This window comes from Vicia villosa, unplaced genomic scaffold (genome assembly GCF_029867415.1).
Source record: "Vicia villosa cultivar HV-30 ecotype Madison, WI unplaced genomic scaffold, Vvil1.0 ctg.000163F_1_1, whole genome shotgun sequence".
NCBI lineage: Eukaryota > Viridiplantae > Streptophyta > Magnoliopsida > Fabales > Fabaceae > Vicia > Vicia villosa.
This window is the reverse complement of record NW_026705046.1, coordinates 1,296,584-1,316,897: the sequence shown is the minus strand read 5'-3', so window position 1 is coordinate 1,316,897 and position 20,314 is coordinate 1,296,584.

The following is a 20,314-nucleotide window of genomic DNA, read 5'->3' as shown; positions in this document are numbered from 1 at the left end:
CCAGACTTAAGCACCAGGTCTTGGAACATAGACCTTCTTCCTGTCATGTGTCGCGAGCATCCAGAGTCCAGGTACCATGACATGTTGTGCTTTGTCCTTCTTGCAGCCAAGGATATCTGCAATAGGAATAATCTTATCCTTAGGTACCCACATTTTCTTGGGTCCTTTCTTGTTAGATTTTCTCAAGTTCTGTTTGAACTTGGATTTAGCATTGTAAGCAATAGGAGGAACAGCATGATAATTCTTAATGTGAGATTCATGATATTTCCTAGGTTGTGTCACATGCTTCTTAGTGTGTGTAATGTGAAAACTTTGAGCATGTGAAGTGTGCCTAATATCGTGTGAGTGGCCATACTTGAACTGATCATACAATGGCTTGTATGTAATTTTCATTTCATCAACAGGTTCAAGTTTGTATGGGGTTTCACCCTCAAAACCAATGCCAGCTCTTTTGTTTCCAGATACGGCATATATCATAGAAGCTAGCTGACTTCTGCCAATACTTCTAGATAAGAACTTCCTGAAACTTAAATCATATTCTTTCAGAATATGGTTTAGACTGGGAGTGGATTTTTCTGAATCAGAAGGAGATCCAACATTATTGGATAATTTTAAAAGTTTTTCTCTTAATTCAGAATTTTCCAACTCAAGCTTCTTTGTTTCAAATTCAAATTGCTTTTTCAGCTTTTTGTATTTGAGACTAATTTGAGACTTGAGTTCCAGAAGTTCAGTTAGACCGGAAACCAACTCATCTCTAGTAAGTTCAGAAAATACCTCTTCAGAATCTGATTCTGATGTAGATTCTGATCCGTCATCTTCTGCCGCCATCAGCGCACAGTTGGCCTGCTCATCTTCTGAATCATCTTCTGACTCATCCCAGGTTGCCATAAGACCTTTCTTCTTATGAAACTTTTTCTTGGGACTTTCCTTCTGAAGATTTGGACATTCATTCTTGTAGTGTCCAGGCTCATTGCATTCATAGCACATGACCTTCTTCTTGTCAAATCTTCTTTCATCAGAAGATTCTCCACGTTCAAACTTCCTTGAACTTCTGAAGCCTCTGAACTTCCTTTGCTTGGTCTTCCAGAGTTGATTTAGCCTTCTGGAAATCATGGACAGTTCATCTTCTTCTTCAGATTCTGATTCTTCAGGATCTTCTTCTCTGGCCTGAAAAGCGTTAGTGCATTTCTTGATATTTGATTTTAATGCAATAGACTTACCTTTCTTTTGAGGCTCATTTGCGTCCAACTCAATCTCATGACTTCTCAAGGCACTGATCAGCTCTTCCAGAGAAACTTCATTCAGATTCTTCGCAATCTTGAATGCAGTCACCATAGGACCCCATCTTCTGGGTAAGCTTCTGATGATCTTCTTCACATGATCAGCCTTGGTGTATCCTTTGTCAAGAACTCTCAATCCAGCAGTAAGAGTTTGAAATCTTGAAAACATCTTTTCAATGTCTTCATCATCCTCCATCTTGAAGGCTTCATACTTCTGGATTAACGCTAGAGCTTTGGTCTCCTTGACTTGAGCGTTTCCTTCATGAGTCATTTTCAAGGACTCATATATGTCATAGGCCGTTTCCCTGTTAGATATCTTCTCATACTCAGCATGAGAGATAGCATTCAGCAAAACAGTTCTACATTTATGATGATTCCTGAAAAGCTTCTTTTGATCATCATTCATTTCTTGCCTTGACAGCTTCACGCCTCTGGCATTTACAGGATGTTTGTAACCATCCATCAGAAGATCCCATAGATCACCATCTAGACCCAGAAAGTAACTTTCCAGTTTATCTTTCCAGTATTCAAAGTTTTCACCATCAAATACCGGCGGTCTAGTATAACCATTGTTACCGTTGTATTGCTCAGCAGAGCCAGATGTAGATGTAGTCTTTTCACTTTCATCAACCATCTTTTAAATGAAGCGTTTTTCTCTTCCTGAATCTTTTCTAAACACGGTTAAGTGCTTGCACCTTAGAACCGGCGCTCTGATGCCAATTGAAGGATAGAAAAACACTTAGAAAGGGGGGGATTGAATAAGTGTGACTTTAAAACTTGAATGATAAAAATAAATTGCACAATTATTTTTATCCTGGTTCGCTGTTAACGAAGCTACTCCAGTCCACCCCCGCAGAGATGATTTACCTCAACTGAGGATTTAATCCACTAATCGCACGGATTACAATGGTTTTCCACTTAGCCGCAACTAAGTCTTCCAGAGTCTTCTGATCACAACTTGATCACTCCAGGAACAACTGCTTAGTTCACTCCTAAGACTTTTCTAGAGTCTACTGATCAACACGATCACTCTAGGCTTAGTTCACTCCTAAGACTTTCTGCTCAGCCAACTGCCAAGACTTCCTGCTCAGCCAACTGCTAAGACTTCCTAGAGTATACTGATCAACACGATCACTCTAGTTCCTTACAACTTAATGTAATCTATTCAAGAGTTTACAAATGCTTCTTAAAAACGATAATCACAACTGTGATATTTCTCTTACAGTTTAAGCTTAATCTCACTAAGATATTACAACAGCAATGTAGTGAGTTGATGAAGATGAAGATTCTGAGTTTAGATTTGAACAGCGTTTCAGCAAGTTAATTTGAATTGTCTTTGTTCAGCTTCGTTAACCTTGCTTCTCATCAGAACTTCATATTTATAGGCGTTGAGAAGATGACCGTTGAATGCATTTAATGCTTTGCGTGTTCCGTACAGCTTTGCATTTAATGTTATACGCTTTTGTCAACTACCTCGAGCCTTGTTCACGCTGTGTCTACTGACGTAGCCTTTAGTAGCTTTAACGTTCCTTTTGTCAGTCAGCGTAGTCTGCCACGTGTACTTCCTTCTGATCTGATGTTTGTGAATACGACGTTTGAATATCATCAGAGTCAAACAGCTTGGTGCATAGCATCTTCTGATCTTCTGATCTTGAAGTGCTTCTGAGCGTGATACCATCTTCTGATCTTCAGTGCTTCTGATCTCATGTTCTTCTGATGCTTCCATAGACCCATGTTCTGATTCTGCTTCGACCATCTTCTGATGTCTTGCCAGACCATGTTCTGATGTTGCATGCTGAACCATTTGAGACACAACTTCTGAGCGCTGAATTATGCGTACTCTTTATATATTTCCTGAAAGGGAAATTGCATTGGATTAGAGTACCATATTATCTTAAGCAAAATTCATATTATTGTTATCATCAAAACTAAGATAATTGATAAGAACAAATCTTGTTCTAACAATTATCTCTCGGCATATTATTTTTTAGGAAAATATGTTTCCCTTTTCCACCATTAATGCTCCTACAACGATTGACTTTAAGATCTTATATGACAACATAATCCCACTTCTGACCTCACAAGTATACACCCCACCTCCATCAACTTCCGGTCGCAACATAACAGTCACCCAACCACCATCACCAACAACCCAACATACTCCTCTCTCTTAAACCACAAACCAAACAACCTCGCCCTCTCTACAACCCCCTCAGCCAAAAAACCTATTCCTACGACTCAAACAACTTCTCCCTCTCAAACAAAGACCTCATCTACACAAACAACATCGATCATCTCCTCTCCACCTATTCACCCACCCACTTTCCCTCCTTCACCTCATTCACTTCAAATGGAAACTCGAGCACAACACGCACTACTACAAAAAGCGCTTCTAACGTCGGACACGAAATGCATTTTACCTCGGCAAAAGAATCGAGGTAACAAAGAGCATCATGAAAAGTAATGACTTAACACCTCGGTTTTTAAAACATTGAGGTAAAGGTTTATTATGCCATGGGTTCGAACCCCAATTTATGCACTTTTATTATTTACAAAAACTAGCATCCTTTTAATCTCGGTTTATCATAAAACTGAGGGGTCATTAGTTTTTTTAGTAAAACTCGTTACAGTGTTTACAAAGAATATTACATTAATTATCCATGAAGATCATATGTTGGATCTTCAATTCCTTGATATTTTGGGCAAGATCAAATACTGGGAACCTCTTTTCTCAAAAGTAAACGGGTAAGATAATTAATATCAATAATGAAAAATATTTTCGGTATAAATAAATATTTAATTGAATAAACCTTGAACCCAATTGATTTTATGCTCTTGCAATCCATCGAAGAGAACATTTCCAAGTTTCCTTATGTTTCAAGCGCTTTATGTGTTTCATTTAGATTTCCAATATCGTAAGAGAACTTATATAATGAACGTCCCTTAGGTTTCACGCGGATCACTAATGATGGATTCTTGAGCATTGATAACCTTTATATGGTCGACAAAGATTTGTTTAAGGCCTTTGAATGAAAATAGTGAAAGAAACAATTAACTATCATCTCGGTTTTTAAAACAACTGAGGGGTTAGAGTAAAATAATTTTTTCCAAAAATGATTACATTGTTTACCCAGAATATTAAAAATACACTGTATGAAACAAATCTTCGCAGAATATCAGATTGTTTACCAAAATATTAAAATTACAGCATGAGCAAATCGCATACAATATTTGTTGCATACAATGTATTTTTAATATTCTAGGTAAACAATGTAACCCTTTTTGGAAAAAATATTATTTTACTCTAACCCCTCGGTTTTAAAACAAAACTGAGGGGTTAGAATTTTTTTATAAAAATCGTTACATTGCTTACTGTTGCACCCCAAAATTTGCCCTCTTTCTCTGTGCTATAAGTTATGAGAGACGTTTATTTCGTCGCTTAAAATCAAGGAAAAATAACAAAGAGTTTCTTATACGTGGTGCATGCAATCGTTAATTCACTGAGATTCATTGGGTTTCATGTCAAGGTGTTCTTATGTGCTTCAATTACTATCTTCTTCAAGGATTCCTTAAGGAGTTATTGTTATGTTGGATTGGAGTTCGAATGCGAATTATGGCATAAAGAAGTGAAACGGCAATCAAAGTTGTTGTTTGTCGCTTTTAATGCAAGTAATTTGGTTCATTGATTGAGTTATGATATCGTTGAAGTGAAGATCATTCAAGTGAAGTTTTGGGTTCGTTATAATTCAAATATTGGATCGAAGTGTTTTAAAGTGTGGTGAGACGAAAGATTAGTTCGATTTGGTTTGGTTGGTATGCAATATAAAAGATAAAAAATTCATCATTTACATTCATCACAAAATTCATCCATAATTCATTCAAAAATTATTCAAGACTTGTTCAAAACCATATCCATTTCAAATATAACTTTTCATTTCAACACTCAAATGTCCAGATTACACAAAATCCTCCAAGAAATCGAAATCATTGTTCATTACAAAGTTGTACATTCAAACATGTTTGAGCTTCCTTACAAATTACAATAGCAGAAAGTCATAAAGAGGTCCCTAATTTTCTAATTCATTCCCAGCCGCCAAACCGCACCAATTTCTTGACAACATACCTGCATAATTAACACACTCAATAAACCAAACCGAGACGGTTCGCCAAAGGCCGGTTCAACACAACAGAAATCAATAACAAAAATAAAAAGCGGAGGGAGAGATGAAGGAGAAACTTCACAACAAAAAATCAGCAAAGAAAAAGGAAAAACAAAAACTCACAATAACATAATTGAGAGAGAGGTAACAAACTTTTCTGGAGTCTTGATCTGATCTTCATTCTTCTGCAATCTTCAAACACTCTTCTCCATATTCAATTCCACAAAGCTTCTTCCTCGGGATCTTCGACACGTTTTCAATCTTCATCATCATCAATAATCTAGCTTGGCGCAGATTCAACCTTCAATCACAGAAAACCTGGTCTCGGATCCATCTTCTTCATTCACCAATTCACTGATAGCTCAACATCATCTTCTCAAAAACTTCAGAATTCACTCTTCCCTCTCATGATTCATTCATCATCTTCATCCACTAATCATCATCAAAACTCAGCAAACAAAAACCTATAACAGAAATCTTCAGTCATCAAATCATTCAATCACCAGAATCTTCTTGAATTTCACGTTCATCATCTTCAATCAATCTCCAAGAATACTCTTCAATTGTGAACTTCAACGCGTTTCGTCAATATCATCTTCGCAAGTTCTAACAGACCTTGTTCTTCACCGCACCATTGCAATATCATCACCGATCTGAACTTCACCTTCGTCATCAACCTGCAACACAACAATCAGCAACAACACTTCTTTGCTTCTGCGTCCTTCAGTGTCAATCTACGCAATCGGATCGTGACTTCTTTGCGTCAAGAGGAGCGCACCATGTCTTTAGCAATTTCATCTCCGTTCCTTCATCTGTGACAAAACAACCATGTTGCGAGCATCAGAACTTGGTTCCTCATCATTCGCGTACAACAGCGACGCTCGTTCCGATCTCGCACCATAAACTCACAGTATCATACGAGAATCATAGAACAAGAAAGTAGAAGAAGAAGTTTACAAAAAACAGAAGCAAAAGAAGAAGAGCGAGATGGAATTGAGCGCACGCATACGGTGGTCGAAGACCTTGAGTTCGTCGGAGGAGCTTGCCATCGCCGCCGTTCGCCGCTCACGTGAAGAAGAAGGATGAAATTCCAATGTTCACGTAACCCTAATCCCTTTGTATTAAATCTTTTTCTCTTAATTGAAATTAAATGAATATAATTGTGATTAGTGGAGAATTAATTGAAAATCTGACTGATTAATTGTGATTAAATGATATAAAAATCTGGATAATTGTCAAATGAAAATCTGAATCCATGGATCATTTGGCTTGGGCTTTGTTCCCACGAAATTACTATCTGCACCCCCTCATGAGCCCATTGCCACCAATTTTTTGACATAGAAAGTTAAGAATATACAAAAAAACCCTTCCTGGGCCTCTGATTGGGCCCTGCGCCCAGAGTTGTTATACAACACTCCTGATTTCAGACCTTCACCCCCTTGTATGCATAATATTTCATGTTACATAGTTTTCTTTTAATAGTTTGCTTTCCATTATTTTTAGCATAATAAAATGACATAAAAATCATAATAAACTTTGTTAGATTTAGGATTTAATGTTGATATTGTTTTGTTAGATTTTAGAAATTAACTGAATATTTTGTTGTTAGTTTTTGCATGATAAAATCGATAATAAATAAAAACATGTATTCTTTTCTAGTTAGAATTAGATTTTTGTTTTCTATATTTGTTTTAGATGATAAAAATAATCAAAAACATGTAATATTTCCTTGTTAGAATTTAATTGTTTTGCTACATAGTTTAGTTCTAATTCTTTGAGAAAATGCCGTTAAAAACAATTTAATCTTGTTAGACTTTTGTTTAGGATTTACTTAGAATTTAATTTCTCTTATTTTCTATGGTCGGTGCATGCTTCCTTGTTATTATTGATTTGGTTGTTGAGATGTGCGAGGTATTTCGAGAGAGCCTTCAATTGCGATTCGACCTGCTACGTGTTCCACTTTACTTGTGGGACACGAATTCGCTTCCGGTGCGATTGATTTGCGTCGTGTTCCACTTTATTTGTGGGACACGAACCTATTTCCGATGCCAGTCACCTGATCTCTCATTCATTGAGATGTATATTTCTGCATTGTCTGGCTTGTGTTCTCTTGCAGGTTGCTTATGTGGTTATGCTCGACGCGTGCCACATGTCGCTTGTGATTTATTTTCACGACGACGCTTTCTGACTTACTTTGCTTGATGCTAGCTTACGCGAAGTATTTTGGACTTCTCTGCTTACGCTTGCTAGCTCATCGCGGATTTGCTATCCGTTCGGTATTGTCTCCCGTTTCATTTTATTTCTCTCGCACTTTATCGCTTTCTCGCATCATCCTATAACATGAGAAGTAGGACTTAGACATACATCTGGCCAAGCCCTCGAAAGAGGCTCTGTTTTTGTTGGTGTGTTTATATTTGTACTTTGCGGCAGGGAGTCACGGTGTAATAAGTCCTATATGGCACTCCGTTAAGTCCTCATGGAAGGCATGCGGAAAGGGTTAGCAATCAACCCCCGTCTAGTCTCATCGAGTCTGTTCAGTAAGCGCACGCTACGCGTTGCTCGCTTCTGAACCTGCACAAGATCTTGTTATCGAGTATGTCAGGAAAAGGGTTCATGCAGCCGGACCCCCGCATTTCCTATAGCTCGCGTCGCTCGACGTTGATGCTCGGTGTACGCACACACCGTTTTCCTTTACGATCCGTGACGGCTTGGTTGCTGAGAGGGGTCCGCCCTCTTGTCTATGGCCTGATCATTTTCGCGAGGTCTAATGCTTGGTTGACTTGGGTTGAGCTGCTCCCCTTGGCTATGGCGGGACCGCTTTTCTACCATTCGGTCAGTACCGTTGGTTTGTTTGCTTCACGAGCGGATGCTCGTTTGTGTGATATTATTGCGTGCTTCCCCTTTTTTCTCGTAGGTTGCTAGTTTAGCTTAGACTTGTACCCTTTGTATGATAACATTAGGTAGCAAGCTTTCCCCCTTAGGTTAGGTTTTCCTCATGCATTCTTTAAAACACAAACCACACTCTTTGATTTTCTTTTCTTAAGAGCTTGTTATTTCCGCTCCATTCCCAGCATAAGTCTCCAAAGGTCGAGCAGCGGAGTGTGAATGTAACTTGTTCACCTAAAAAACACAAAACAAACAGAAATTAGTTAGCCGAGCTACGGTAGCTCTGATTCTGCAAAACAGATACGTAGGCAGCGGGGTAGGGCCCGTGCGAGCATAATCCTTTCTTTTCCCTACATTATGCATTCATTTTAGTCCAGATTAGCGTAGATGTTACACACCCATAGATTTAGACACAGGCATGGATACCATCGAGTACGATGGGCGCGAGGGGTGCTAGCACCTTCCCCTCGCGTAACCGACTCCCTTACCCTTTTTCTCTGGTCGTGAGACCGTTGTTTTGTTTTGTGGTTTGCTGGCATTCCCTTCCTTTTCAGGATAAATATGTTAGTGGCGACTCTGTTAATTTTCGCGGTAGCGACACTTACCCAGAATATCAAAAATATATTGTATGGAACAAATCTTCGCAGAATATCAAGATTGTTTACCTAGAATATCAAAAATGCAGCATATCTAGGTCCCATACAAGGTGGTAGAGATCTGTTTGAATGTCAAACATGCCTTCACCAAGATTGATTGTTGATGCTATGATTATCACGACTTTCACTAGCGTATATAATTTGCATACTTGTAATGCATCCAACTTCTAATCAGGTGTTTGTTCCAAAAATTGGAAAATATTTTTTTAGCACTTGTAATCCATTAGTAAAGACTTTTAGGAATAAATCATAGTTGTTCAAAACCTTAAACAACAACAACACCATTGTTTGAGATGGATTGCAAAAGATGAAAAAATATTATGTTCAAGGTAGAAGAACATTTTATTCTGTTTTGCAATTCATCCTCAAAAAATGATGCATTCAACGGTGGGACAGCTACAAATAAGATAATATTAGGGTAAAATCTATTCAGTGAGTGTTTTATAGTAAAATTTGATTATCTTATTCCTCTATTTATCAAAGAAATCGAAAGGTTAAATCATTTACTTTATACTTGTTAACAAATAAAAACATAAAGTGCATTAGCTAAGACTCGAAGCATGTCCTGAATGGTATATCACATCGGTGTTTATAAGAACCGAGGCAACGAGTTATATATATATATATATATATATATATATATATATATATATATATATATATATATATATATATATATATATATATATATATATATATATATATATGGCACACCTTAGAATAAATTCTCATTTTTTTCTAGATGACGTGAAGGTTTCGTTATGAAAAGCGTTATTTGTTGTAGTGATGGAATTGTCAAACCCTGTAAACTTTTTAACCTACATGCATCCATCCACTAATTTATCTCTCATTTACCTACAAATCCTATTGATGCATTAAATGATCATGTAATACGGTGAACTGACTTTTTTATCGAAATGTCGCGGTAAGCAAGAGTCGCCACCGACTTTTATTTTATCCAAATATTCAGAAAGACTAAAAGAACAGGAAAAACCTTTTAAATAAAAGCTGAGTTCGGGGGGTAATTTATGCAAAGGGGAGGTGTAAGGCACCCTTTGCATCCATGGTTTTCCACGGGCTCTTAATTGCTTTGCTCTTTTGATTTCAGAAATGTAGAAGAAGTGAATATGGACTTTAGCTCGTAAATGAGCGTAGCCATTTTGAAGGTTTATGAGAAAGAATATGAAAATGTTTTAGCCAGAGCAAGGCAATTAAGGGCAATTACCTTAATAATGTAGAAAATCAGTTCTTTTAGCCTTTCAGGGTGAAAGGGTCTATCCATGCCATAAGAGGGCAGGAAGCCTTTCATTTGGAGGTTGAGGGGTCATCGAGAATTCGTTCGCCATAAGATTGTCCCATGCCATAGAGAGGCAGGTAGTCTAAGGGAAGGATCAGAATAGCCTTTCGTAGGCAGCCAGAGGACACCTCAGCCTTTCGTAGGCAACTTCCGAGGGACGAGATCATGTTAGTGTATCGAAGGCAGCATCATTAGGGACCCATGATCTTAATCGAGGCAACATGGCTGAGGTATCCTCGTATTCGAGGGACATGGCTATTCTGCAAAAAACACAAGGCAACAAAGGCAACAGGCGACAAGAGGGGTTACCAAAAGTGTGCGTGGGTGCAACAATCACGTGATTCAATTCAAAATATGTTATCTTGTAATTAAGTGACTCTAATTTAGTTCATAGTTGCACTCCCTAAATTACTAACCACAACAATTAATATTATACAGTTTAAGTGCCTTTAAAAGGCCAACCAATACAAGCCAGGAACAAATACATAATAATGGGGGAGGGGAATAAGAAACCAGCGGTTTGGCATAAGTAATAATTAGGCATAAAAATAAAAGAGGTCAGAGTTCTAGGGTTACCGACTATTCGAGCTTTGGCGGTTGGCAAACCCTGAAAAATTGACAAAAGAAAAAAAATACGAAGGGGTGAGTGCATTATCGATTCATTGACAATTAGGGTTAACCCTAGTTAAGTAAATAAATAAAGCAAAAAGAAAGTAAATAAAATAAATATGAAAAAGACTTAGCTTTTTAATTTGATCTGATAGGGTTGGTAGTCGGGGGTTGACCCTGAAAATATTTGGCAAAGGCAAAGGCAAAAAAAAAGAAGGAAGAAAGTGAATGTAGGCAAGACTTTATTTAAAGGCAAACCCTAATTAAAAGGAAACAAAATAGATTTTAAAATAATAATTAAATTGAATACTTAGCTTCGGATCTTGATCAGGCGCGTAACCGGAAGGCATTTGAAAAGTCAACCCTAAAAAAAAGCACAGAAAAGAAATATTTTCAGTGTAGGGCATATTCTCATAAACCCTGATTCGGGCGTAAATTGGATTAAGCAACACAATCGATTTAATTAATTATTGGTTTCGCAACCTAATTAATTAAATCGGATAAAAAAATAAAATCAGGCACAAAACATTTTTTATGAATTTTTGGAATTAAAAGAAAGCATATATGAACTATTGAAAATATTTAAATAAATAACATATATTAATAAATATAATTAAATAAATAAATAAATAAATAAATAAAAGAAAATAGATAAATAATAAATATATTAATTATTAGAAATAAAATAAATATGTTAAAAGAAATAAATTGAATAAAATAAAATGTTATTATTATATATAAAAAGGTTTTCAGAAAATAAATAGGTATTAGTAAAAAAAACAAATAACAAAACAAATATATATATATATATATATATATATATATATATATATATATATATATATATATATATATATATATATATATATATATATATATATATATAAAAAAGGAATTATGCAATTAAAAGTAAAAAAAAAAATTAGAAACTTAGCCGGTCGATCCTGTGTGGCGCATGCATGGTGGTCTTTGGTGCACCTGTGCATTCTGTGCATTGGATTGAATGGATGATCAGATGGAAGGCTGCGATGATGAGGGATCACCATAGCGCGTGCGTCTTGATCCACTTGATTTGGCCGTCCCAATTTAAAAAACGCGCGCGAGCCTGGCCAGTCAGGAGGAGACACGTATTGTCTTCTTCCTTGGGATTTCTGAAGAAGGCTTTTTACAGCGCTTGTTACAGGTACGCTGTAAAACCTTATGCCTTTTATACCTGCAAAAATAGCTAACAGGACCTAGAGGGCAAAGAAATATTTCACGAGAGTACCATTGAGTTCGTATGACTCTCACGAATCTTACTATGACCTTAATTTGGTCAACCAGTACCTGTATCAAAAAGCCCCAAAACAAAACTTCAAAAAACTAGTTATGGCATCCGGTTCAAACAAGCACCAAAACATAATTAACCTTCCAGAAACGATTAACACACCACAACAAACACATTTAAGCATTTAGATTATTAAAAGGATGCATGATTCAATGTAATCGAAGCTTTGAAAAAAAACGCAAACCGTGTGCTTATAGGAGTGTGTTCTTGATGCGAGGAAGCCTGGTACTGATCTGAAATCGTTCAATGGAGTTCTTGGAATGTATTAGGATCAAAGAGAACTCCTGAATAGGCCTGCAACTTGGAGATCGAATTTGAAGTTTTCCTTTATTTTTCACTCGGTTTTGGCTTCTTATGCTGCAAAAAATTCCTGTCCAAGGGGTCTGGGATTACTGAGTATATATATGTGGTGAGCTTAGGTTAACAAAATAAGAACAAATCCTCTTAAATCTTTGATTGCTCATTTAAGAAATTTGATTGAAAATATGCTCTTAAATCTTTCTAAAATTGGATTTTCTTGGGCTTCAAGCATCATGAACGAAATTGGCTGATTGGTGGGTGAGATTTGATTCAATTCTTGACTTAAAATTAAAGCAAAAATCAAATCTTGCTTTATTTTTATATTTTATATAATTACATCATGATTTAAATGAATTAAAACCATAAAATAATTAATAAAATAGTAAAAATAAAATGCCCTTGGTTCTAGCACGTGGATGGGCTTAGAATAAGGTTAGAACAAAAAGAATGCAAGCCCATTTGAAAATATTTTGAGTTTTTGGGTTTTTCTCCTTTTGTACACCCTTGAAAATAGGTGAACTTGTGCATCATGCCATTTCTTCATATCTCAACATTTTTTCAAGCTTGTAGACTTTTTGGAAACCTTAGAGAGTCCTCTAACCAATGCTTTTGGTCTTATATCAAAATTATTTTTCATGCTCCTTATATGTCCTTTTGAAAAAAGTAACTTTTTGTTGACTTTTGAAAAGGACCTATGATGTTTTGGTCCATATCTCTTAAATGAAGCATTTTTAGACTTGGCATATGAGAGACAAAGTTGTAGAGAATCAAATTTCCTTCAAAATAAGCTTTGGATGGAAAATTTATGATGATCCATGTGAGAGTTATGGCTAGTCAAAGTTCAGTTGACTTTCTCCTATACAAACCCTAATTTAGAAACTTTTTGAACTGTTGATTTTTTATCTTTCCTTGATGAACCATGATCAATTCTTGATCAAATGGTGAAGGATACTTCAATGGAAGTATGTTGACAAAAAATCAGGAGTTTCGACTGTATTTTGACCACAGTTGACTTTTAGGTCAATCTAGTCGACTGTTGACCTTCTGAACAATTGAGTGACCAATCCTTTGAGCTGAGACTTAAGACTTGTCATAGAGGTAATGTGAGACATCATAGACCATATGGAATGCCTTGGAGCTATTGATTCATTGATTTTCCTTCAGAACTATAAAAACCCTAATTCTCTGATCTTTGCTTAGGAGAGTATATCTTGGAGCTTTGTATCTTGTTTTGACTTTTGAATAGGAGAAATAGTATGGGCAAATTTTGGGGTATGACAGCTGCCCCTGTTCAATTATCTTAAACCTGAAGATGTAGAGTGGTTTATGTGCCAGTCGGTATCTGAAGGTGGAAGATGATTGAACACTAGAATACCAAGAAATTTGCCCTAGCTGAAGTAGGGACTTTTGTCGGAGATGGGCTTGAAGATGCCATCCAGGTGTTTGAGAACCAGAATACGTCGTATGTTAGATCATTTATGTGTTTGACTGAGTCTAGTTTGCATCGGCAGATGATGTCTGGAAAACCATACGTTAGGCTGGAAGATATGTCGTACGTTAGATCAAATCCAATTTGCATTCTTAGATGTCTGGAAGATCGTGCGTTAGGTCGAAGAATAAGTTATGCGTTAGACTAATCTTAATTGAATCCTCAGATGTCTGGAAAATCGTGCGTTAGGTTGACGAATAAGTCGTGCGTTAGACTGTTAGGAGTGAATTAATGGTAAATTCATGTGTTAATATAAGTGATTTCTTCTCTAAACTAATGCAAATTGTGATAGATCCATAGGTTTTTAGTGAGAATTGAACTGAAAAGGTTCAGTTCATGTGTAAAGCAAATCGAATCACTTGTGGGTATTATTGATGCAGGTTTAGAGCTGAACTGGAGCTTTAGGAAAACATGAAGAGGAAAGGAAGCTGGAAGTCTCAAAGGCAAAGCAAAAAGATGAAGTTTGACAAGGGCGCGCCGCGGGAGTTCTAGCCAGCGCCGCGCCAAAGTCTCTGTTTCTGATCGCGCCGCGCACCTTCGTTACCGCGCCGCGGCCTCGGCGTTAAAAGCCCAAAACTTATAAATACAAGCCCTAGCTTCCAAGTGAAAAGGAGATCCTTTATGTGCGAAATTAGGAGAGCATTCTGAGTTTGCAGTCAAGAACAACAATTGAAGGCCAATTCTTTACCAATCGAAGACATTCCATTGCTGAAGATGAATCCCTCCATTAATTCTTGTGTGTTCTTCATGTCTATGGAGAGCTAAATTCCTCTTGTTGAGTTTAAGGTAGTAGTTAACCTATGAATATACAATGCCATTAATTATTTCCTATGAACAATTGTTTGAATTTATTATCAATAAGAAACCTTATTTTTACTTTACACCATTGTTGAATCTTTGATCGAAAGAAAGGATTTTAACTTTTGCCCTAGGTTACTATATTGATTCAATCCCAATTTGCAGAGATGGAATTGTGATTGGGTTTTCATAATTATCGTTTTTAATTACTATTATCGATATTGATATTTGGAGAGATCGAATCTCATACCGGTAAAAGTCTATCTAATTTGATTTGCAGACATGGAATCATATTTGAGGATAAGTGAAGATAGTAATTCAAAAGATTGTTCAATTGTGAATTAATTGATAAGTTGTATAGGAATAGGTTGATGAACCCTAAAGCTCAACATACTTCCTTAATCGTTAACAAACGTTCATTATTTGCATTTAAATTATTGTTTAAATTTGATAGTATCATAATCATAAAACAAATCCAATTACTTTTTCTGACTCAAAATAATTAACTATAGAACGGCAGTGATATTAACCAATCCCTGTGGATACGATATATTACCGAAAATATTTACCCACAAATACTTTCAACAAATTGGCGCCGTTGCCGGGGATTGGTGTCAATATTGCTCGCATTGCAATAGTTTTTATTTCGAATTATTTTTATTTTTCTGGTTGTTTCACGTGTTTGCTAGTTTTTGCAGAAGTTCGTGTATGCGCAGCAAAGTTTCTAGCGATCAACTTCTTTTTGATCCCGAGATCGAGAGGACCGCTTGGAGAAGAACATACATTACTATTTTTAGTTATTTACTTAATTTTAGATTTTTTTAGTTATTTACTTAATTTTAGAATTTTTGTTTAGTCCTTAATTTTAGATTTTTTTGTTTAGTACTTACTTTTAGATTTTTTTTCTTGTTTAGTTGCTTAATTTTAGAATTTTTGTTTAGCTACTTAATTTTAGATTTTCAGTTAGTTACTCTATTTTAAATATTTTTTTTTGTTTGTTTAGCTCCTTTATTTTAGATTTTTAGTTAATTACTTTATTTTAGATTTTGTTATTACAATAGTCTTTTAATTTAGATTTTTTTTATAATTTTTTTTTTATCTTGTTATTTCACTTGTTTGCTAGTTTTGTAGATGTTTGTTTGTCAGAATGTTTGACCCAAATACAAATGACGCGATTCATGCTCAAAATGAGATCCTTTTTCAACAAATGGAGTATCTCTTTCAAAGTGTGTCACAGTTCACACCTCAGGTTAGTGAGTTTCATGATATCGAATGGGGCATACCGGAAGATGCGATGGAGTATCAGATGGCTAACCATGAATACCAACAACAAGGGCTTTCACACTATAGTCAAGGTTATCAAAGAGGACCCACTGAGTTAGAGGAAACCATGAATCAATTCATGCAATTCTCTTTAGCCATTCAACAAAACCGGGAAACGCAAGATGTTCAACTTACAAAATTCTTCACCGAGCAAAACGTAGGTCAGGCCTCAACTTTTCAAAACCCTATGACTTGTGTAGAAACCTGCAATGCTACTTCTATAAGGAGTGTAAAAGTGGTTGATGAGGAAGTTGAAAACAAGGATGTTGGAAAGAAGAGAGTGGAGGAGGAAATTGATGACAAGGAAGATGTTGTTGAAAAGGATAATATAGAATATGTAAACATCAAGAAAAATATAGAAGTTGAGTATGAGCTTTCAATGAAGCTACCTTATCCAAGACCTCCTAAAAAAGGAGATGATGTGTTTGTTGAAGGAACAAAAAAGGAGGATATAATCAAAGAAGTCGTGAATGAGTTAGAAACTTCAAAAGTTGAAACTTTTTCAAAAGAGAATATGGTGGGCTTAGAGTTGAAGAAGGGTAGTAATGCAAAGGAGCATAAACTCTCATTGGAATTACTTCCTCTACAGGTTCCTAATAAAGAAGGGAATGAGAGTCATTACTTTCGGCCAATGGAAATGTTTAGCCGTTTGCAAATCACCATCCCATCTTTAGAAGGTTTAAAGTTAAAGCCAAAATTTGTCAAATTCATCAAGGATAGGTTCTCACCGACGAAGAAATTAACGGATAAGGAGGTTATCTCTCTTGAGGAGAGGAAAAAACAAATGAAGGGAGAGAGATTGCGAGTTGAAGTGATAAGAATTAAGGATGAAGAAACCAAACATGCAAACTTTAAATACTTTTGGGGTTTCACATTGGTAAGAAAAGTACCAAGGAAAAGAGACAATGGTTGATGATTCAACCATGAACCGTCAAGCTATGTGACGTTAAACGAGGCACTTCGTGGGAGGTAACCCACACTACTAATGTTTTATTTTGTTTTGTTTATTTTTATTTCAGGAAATAATAAAGGGACCTTTCTGGTGAAAGCTAGGAAGAAGCAATTTATATGGCAATACCCTTTGTGAGTCAATCCTCTCGGGCTTGTTCTGAAACATTGAGGTTAATGTTTAGTTCAAGTTTGGGGATGGATTTACTCTTTTGCATTTTTTAATTTTCAGGTTTATCTTAGTTTGTTATTTGTCCCGAGTTTAGAATGAGTAGTTCCACAACATAATGAAAATCTCAAGCAAAGTACCAACAATGGAGCAACATGCATGAAAGTGGTAGTGAGTGAAATTTTTTGAAAAAAAAAATTAAGTTTTCACTTTCTTTTTCAATAAGTAACAAGTCAGGTATGAATTTTCAAACTCAAACTCCTAGTGTGTGCATGAAACATAGGTTATTAGTAAATACTTGGCAGAAGTTCTTTATGGTACACTATTTTTGTTGGATCGGTTTAGCCTTAACCATTGTGAGGAAAGCCTTCCATTGTTAACTATATGCAGGAGACCATCAATTGTTTCGACTTGTTTGTACCATGCTAAACCGGTTGTTGCATCGTTTGTGGAAATCTGTGAAAGTGATTTAGGCACTTATTTGAATCTGAGAGTTCTTTTAGCCTATTCTAACGTAAAACTTATTTTCTTCTGTGAGAGTGTGATCTTTTTGCCAACCATTCTTTGAGCCTGAGGTCAAGATAAGCATCATAATATGCACCAAGGAAAATACCTGGTGAGTTTTGATCTCAATAAAAAGTTTTGTTTTGGACCATCAACCATAAAATTTGGTGATGTGTTTTCTCTTTGACCTTTTTAGAAAGTAGGGGAGCATTCATATAATCTAGATACAGGTTGATCTCCAAGTTGGGGAGAGTCACAATCAAAAGAAGAGTAAGTACAGGTGGTAATCTGTGAAGGACAAAAGAAATTCGTAGCTTGAAATTTTTTTGAAAAAAGAACAACGTTTGAATCTAAATAGTTGTTGGAAAAAAAAAGGGCAAAGAAAAAGAAACACTGAGCTACGAATGAAAAAAGATGAACGGGTGAGAAAGCTAAAGTATAGAGAAGAAGGAACGAGTTATGATTTGGATGTTTCCCTAGATTAGGAACAACCCTTGATTATCTTCTTTTCTTTGAATCTAAACCACATTACAACCCTAGAAAGACCTTCTGATTCTCAGATTCCACAAGACTTGATGCTAACAATTTGGTGAACGTATGATATGGATCTTTGTTGATTTAATTGATTGGATGAGTGTTTAACCCCTCTTTTATTCATCATACTTTTTGATGAGAGTGATTAGTGCTGATTCAATTACAATTGTGTAGTGTTTTGAACTTCTGGAGGTAATTTGCTTTCAAAATTTGTTTCATGTGTATGTTCTGAGTTTGCAGGAAGAGGAGGAGTATTTTGACTTGGTTGCTAAATTGAACCACTTGAATAAACCTTTTTGAAAAACTTGTTGCATGACTGTTGGTATGTTTTGTTGGAGGTAAGTAATTTTGTTTAGGGACAAACAAAGCTCTAAGTTGGGGAGAGTTTGTTAGGAGTAAATTAATGGTAAATTCATTTGTTAATATAAGTGATTTCTTCTCTAAACTAATGCAAATTGTGATAGATCCATAGATTTTTAGTGAGAATTGAACTGAAAAGGTTCAGTTCATGTGTAAAGCAAATCGAATCACTTGTGGGTATTATTGATGCAGGTTTAGAGCTGAACTGGAGCTTTAGGAAAACATGAAGAGGAAAGGAAGCTGGAAGTCTCAAAGGCAAAGCAAGAAGATGAAGTTTGACAAGGGCGCGCCGCGGGAGTTCTAGCCAGCGCCGCGCCAAAGTCTCTGTTTCTGATCGCGCCGCGCACCTCCGTTACCGCGCCGCGGCCTCGGCGTTAAAAGCCCAAAACTTATAAATAGAAGCCCTAGCTACCAAGTGAAAAGGAGATCCTTTGTGAGCGAAATTAGGAGAGCATTCTGAGTTTGCAGTCAAGAACAACAATTGAAGGCCAATTCTTTACCAATCGAAGACATTCCATTGCTGAAGATGAATCCCTCCATTAATTCTTGTGTGTTCTTCATGTCTATGGAGAGCTAAATTCCTCTTGTTGAGTTTAAGGTAGTGGTTAACCTATGAATATACAATGCCATTAATTATTTCCTATGAACAATTGTTTGAATTTATTATCAATAAGAAACCTTGTTTTTACTTTACACCATTGTTGAATCTTTGATTGAAAGAAAGGATTTTAACTTTTGCCCTAGGTTACTATATTGATTCAATCCCAATTTGCAGAGATGGAATTGTGATTGGGTTTTCATAATTATCATTTTTAATTACTATTATCGATATTGATATTTGGAGAGATCGAATCTCATACCGGTAAAAGTCTATCTAATTTGATTTGCAGACATGGAATCATATTTGAGGATAAGTGAAGATAGTAATTCAAAAGATTGTTCAATTGTGAATTAATTGATAAGTTGTATAGGAATAGGTTGATGAACCCTAAAGCTCAACATACTTCCTTAATCGTTAACAAACGTTCATTATTTGCATTTAAATTATTGTTTAAATTTGATAGTATCATAATCATAAAACAAATCCAATTACTTTTTCTGACTCAAAATAATTAACTATAGAACGGCAGTGATATTAACCAATCCCTGTGGATACGATATATTACCGAAAATATTTACCCACAAATACTTTCAACATAGACTAATCTTAATTGCATCCTCAGATGTCTGGAAAACCGTGCGTTAGGTTGAAGAATAAGTCGTGCGTTAGACTAATCTTAATTGCATCCTCAGATGTCTGGAAAACCGTGCGTTAGGTTGAAGAATAAGTCATGCGTTAGACTAATCTCAATTGCATCCTCAGATGTCTGGAAGACCGTGCGTTAGGTCGAAGAATAAGTCGTGCTTTAGACTAATCTCAATTGCATCCTCAGATGTCTGGAAAATCGTGCGTTAGGTTGACGAATAAGTCGTGCGTTAGACTAATCTTAATTGCATCCTCAGATGTCTGGAAAACCGTGCGTTAGGTTGAAGAATAAGTCGTGCGTTAGACTAATCTTAATTGCATCCTCAGATGTCTGGAAAACTGTGCGTTAGGTTGAAGAATAAGTCATGTGTTAGACTAATCTCAATTGCATCCTCAGATGTCTGGAAAACCGTGCATTAGGTTGAAGA